The 5000-nt window shown below is 41.4% G+C and overlaps 1 protein-coding gene across 1 annotated transcript in view; it reads right to left on the bottom strand.

Annotated features, from left to right (window-relative positions):
• Positions 1-3610, bottom strand: part of drd2a (dopamine receptor D2a) — a 36054-nt gene extending 32444 nt beyond the window's left edge. Inside the window, exon 1 of the mRNA XM_056611410.1 lies at positions 3247-3610. The gene's annotated coding sequence lies outside the window, so the exon portion shown is untranslated. The remainder of the gene's footprint in view (positions 1-3246) is intronic.
• Positions 3611-5000: the final 1390 nt, after the last annotated feature.

The raw sequence follows: 5000 nt of genomic DNA, 5'->3' as shown, positions 1-5000 counted from the left end.
TGTTGTGGTTTGATTTTAAACAGGAAGACAGAGTTACAAGAGAGAGAGAGAGAGAGAGAGAGAGAGAGAGAGAGAGAGAGAGAGAGAGAGAGAGAGAGAGAGAGAGAGAGAGATCTAATGGTGTTTCTTGCCATATTTAATATTCTCACATAATGAGGACCTGGACAAGGCGTCTTGCTTATGTTACACATATTACGCACATTGCTAAAAGGAGAAGAGCATAATAGCAGCACAGAAAATGTGATGGTGATTAGGGAATTTTTCAGCCTTGCTTGTATGTCCACTTTTAGAAATGTAATAGTCAACAGGAACTTTGCTGAAATAGCTCTTCAAAGTTTTTTTTTTCTTCTTAGTTAAATGAAGAAGAGAAAGAAAACCTTGCTTCAAAATCAGGCTTAGAATCAGGCTTAACAGGCTTAAAGGGGAAGGTACACAGCTAGCATTGATTAATTCTTGTTAAGACCAAATACTTTTAAATAGAAAATTCCCAGAATGTTTACATATTTGGATGAGGTGCAAAGTGCTTTCTTCTCGCTCTCAGGTGGATGACGCATTAAGCAAAGCTCACATGATGAGCTTGTGATGTAACAGTTCCTAAAGGGTTTTATTTATGTTGCATCACATGGGGATGAACTAGTATGTCACCTGGGCGACCTTGTGTTCAAGCAGTGAGACCAAGACAGAGGAGGGGATGGCCAGTCAAAAAGACTATTATAGAGTGATTCTGTGTGAAAATCTAGAAGACTAAAACGTCCTTTTGATGCTATAGATTGTGCTTAGCCAGAATTCATCACGGCCATTCAATACGACCACATTTTACCATTCAGACTCCCTTCCAGCTCCCAGACCAGAGATTTGTTCCCTCCTGGTGGCATCCTTCAAGGGTTTCCAGCATCTGGGATTTTTATCACCAATTGACCGGAGACTGTTTCAATCACTTATTGCCTGGTTCTAACTTAGTGGAATTTCTCAGCAGACAGAGAGGCCAATTAGAGTGATTTCTATTCAGAAAACAACTATAAAGCATAAAGAGACTGTTGTCCCCTACATGTGAATCCCATTGCGATTCTCCATTGAATTCTCTGTTGGTTTGATTGCCTTTATCGCAGTGCTTTAACTGTAATTGCACTGCTTTGTGGGCTTGGATCTGCATGGATGGCGGTGTTTGTCTGTCGCTGTAGTCTTGTAGTGTGTGATAGTGTAGACACAACTTTCAGTACATAACAATTTTTTGGAAAGTTTTGAAAACATGACATTATCCTGTTTGCGAGTTTCAAAGGTGGAATTGTTTTTATTTATCATTGCAAGGTAAGCTGCAAGGAAAATACATGTATCTCATGTATTGTGACAGTTTCATTCTGAGGTAAGAAACAAGGTTTACCTGTTTCCTGCTATCTATCTCTCTCTCTCTCTCTCTACCTCTTTGTCTCTCTCGTCTGTCGCTCTCTCTCTCCCTCTTTCGCTCTCTACCTCTCTCACTATCTATCCCCCTTCCTTCCTCTCTCTCTCTCTCTCTCTCTCTCTCTCTCTCTCTCTCTCTCTCTCTCTCTCTCTCTCTCTCTCTCTCTCTCTGTGTGTATGTATATATATATATTTTATATATATATATATCTGTTAAGTGAAACCTCCTGAGAGCAGGGAGCCTACAGACGTGTTATCGCAGAACATACAGATGTTTCTTCAACCGTGACTCACCTCAACGTTAACAGTCTGCTTTGATGTCACGTTCAGAAGGAGAGAGATGAAATTAACTGGATCACTGGTTCTGCACACTAATTCCCTGCTTGTTTATCCCTCCCCCCGTCCCAATCATCCCAGTTTATTTATTCAAGCCATTCCAGAGATGGAGAGATAGTGTTTAAACACTGTGGTCTTCTAGTGGTCTACATTCGCTCTGTGTGTGTGTGTGTGTGGGGGGGGGGACCTAGCTCGTAGGAGCGGTCCATTGGCGCAAATGAGCGGGTTCGACAAACACCAGCTACAGACTACTCAAGCATGACTGTTTTGTACACAGTGAGGGAGAGGGGATCCAACAGAGCATAATAGGAATGCACCAGAAAAACAGAAAGAAAAATCCATATGGCTGAAAAACGCAACACAGTGTGGCTCCTGGGTGTAATCCAGTGTTTACTCAGGCTTAAAACCAACTGGGGATAAGTGACGGGCTAATAGTGTGGTTATGGACCCATTTGTTTGCAAATAGCCTGCAACACCAACTTTAACGATATTGGGGATTGATTTATAGTATGTTTTGCTGTAAGTCACTTACGTAAGTGACTTACGTTATTGCAACAGTAATATACAGTATCACGTACATAACATGCTGCTCCAACATGAAGGTGAACGATGCAACACCACTGATGAAATAAAGCTTTCTTCGAAGCTTTCTTCAAAAACAAAGAAGATCCTCCCTCATGTCCTGATATAAGTAGAATTGCCACCCAGCTCAGCCAAATCTGCGGTGTATTGCTTTGATCTTCGAAGGGGTTGAGGGCTCAGATTGAGTCAGGAAATCACTTTTTCACGGGTCTATACTATCTGTGTGTCTCTCAGAGCGTCCTGCGTCCTGGAGCTGAAGATAGACGAGGTGTGTTTCACGGGGTTAGCTGGGAGATCTAACAGCCAGCAGCTCCACCACTGAGCGCAATATTTCCACCACATAAATAACATCGGACCTCCGACCTCAACCCAATATGCAGCTCATCGGGCTTACGCATCTCCATCAGATACAACTTCTCAGTCACACTTCACAGTTTCGAGCGTCAGAAAAACAATAATGTGGTTTGTAGAAAGCTTCACTGGTCACGATCGATATGCAATCTATTTATGTTCCAGATTCGTAAACAAATACGGCAAAAATACTTAACGGGCGGTAATTGTATCCATGAGAGGAAAATAATGATTGTGTTGTTCTCTGATGCGATCCAATATAACACCCATGCAGAAAACCCCTGAGCCTTTACAATAAGTGAACTATTGAGTTTCATATTATAACGACATTAGTGCAAACCAGATGTGAAACATAAGATAGGCGTGTGGCCATTCAACATCGCATCTTAATTAATTTGATAACATGCATTTCATCACTTTTTATTGATACAGCCCGAATCTCCTCCTCAGAGTCCCAAGTGCTGTTAAACGCTGGTCCATTTCTTTACTAAAAAGGTTTCAATGTGGGTGTGATCTTTGAGAAGTCAAAAGAATCATAAACTTCATAATCATAAACAGAAGAGCCATATGTCTTACCTTCACGCCATAAGTTTGACTCAAGCACTGCTTGGACAGGTACGCCTTTTTAAATCCAAGAATATTCACATTCAGCTTTCCCCGTGTCTTCTGCGTGCTTGCTCATGTTCTGTAGTTAAAAACAAGTGAAGAGAATGTGAATGTAAAACGTGATGCCCAGGGGTCGATGGTGCGAGGCATCCGTGCTTAGACTATCCTAGTCTAAAAAATGCGTTTGAGCAAAACGAGTTGTTTTAAAAAAAACATTCTCCCTCCTTCTAGATATCAGGTGAAACCTTCAGGTATGTTCTTTTTTTATTCGGTTTATGTTTCCTCCAAGCAGCCGTTGATAAGCGCGGCGGTCCGTGTGGTGTCCGGGAGCTTTACGCACCGAGTACGCACGGCTTGGTTTCCTCTGAGGAGCGACTGGGAGGCTGGAGACCTCAGAGCCACTCTAAGAGGCTGAGGCGGAAGGAGTATGGAAACATCGAGGCGGGGTTTCTCATCTGTTTAACATGATAGGGAAGGGATGGGGTGTGCATTATGGGAAACCAAACGCGTGCTTTTTAAAAAATGAATGGATGCATTTGATAACATGCATTTGATAACATGCATTTCATCACTTTTTATTGATACAGCCCGAATCTGTGAGGTTTGACGTGAGGCGAATACGAGGAGTTACGAAAGAATCGTAGTCCACTATTTTTTCGCGTTGCCGTCCATTTTCAAATTGTTATTTTAATTACGACTCTCGATTAGACCTGTCTAAATCACACAATTTGGAACAAGTATGCATTTTTACGACTGCATTTATAGCCTATATATAAAAGTCAAAGATAATATAGTAGGCTGCCTGCAGTCTGCAGATTGTCTTTTGGCCTAGTCTATAATCGTAAAATAACTTTTATAACGTCTTTTTTCATGTCCTGTACGACCTGATAGTTTGTGCTAATGTTATCTTCAAGTACAAAAAAAACATGTATTCCTTACTATGATAAACACCAAGAAACAAACAGGGCAAACCGTGAGTTCAATCCTTGAGTTTATATGTTTAGAGCATTTCGGGGGCACTTAAAAGGCCACTATTACACAAGGTGTGATTTTGATTAGCCATTAAGCCATTTCAAAATCTGTCCGGCCCAGTGATATATTGACATCATAATGGTGAGTGTCCACCTAAATGTACAGGCAGGGCAGTGTTTCAAATGGCTTTTAATTCACCGGTGGTGGTTTAATAGTGGCCCTTGAAAGCAAATAATCTTTCCATCCTCTTTTCTCTATTGTTTTCTGTAGTGTTGTTTTCCTCGTCTAGGCAAGGCAAGGCAAGGCAACTTTATTTATATAGCACTTCTCATACACAAGGCAGGCTTTAAGTCCTTCCCATATAAACATTGTCATACAATAAAATAAAATAATAAGATAAGTAAAAGAAAACATATGCAAAAAATGAGTAAACTAGATAGAAAATAAAGGCAAAGTTAAAAAAGCATTTTAGAAAGTGCAATGTACTTAAGATCAGATCAACAGTCTCTCTGGTACCCACGTCGGGACTCCAACCGACCTAAAGGAACTTGGTCCTTTCTCTTGGACTCAAACCCGGGTTTCTAGGACTCTAACCCAGACAGAACTCGGGTCTCAAACCCTGCAAAGTTCATGTCTCTGGTACACACGTCAGGACTCCAACCTGACCTAAAGGAACTGGGTCCTTTCTCTGTGACTCCAACCCGACCTAAAGGAACTGGGTCCTTTCTCTGTGACTCCAACCCGACCTAAAG

Source organism: Gadus chalcogrammus, chromosome 16 (genome assembly GCF_026213295.1).
Source record: "Gadus chalcogrammus isolate NIFS_2021 chromosome 16, NIFS_Gcha_1.0, whole genome shotgun sequence".
Classification (NCBI taxonomy): domain Eukaryota; kingdom Metazoa; phylum Chordata; class Actinopteri; order Gadiformes; family Gadidae; genus Gadus; species Gadus chalcogrammus.
The sequence above is the reverse complement of the archived record's forward strand: the minus strand, read 5'-3'. Positions and strand labels throughout refer to the sequence as shown.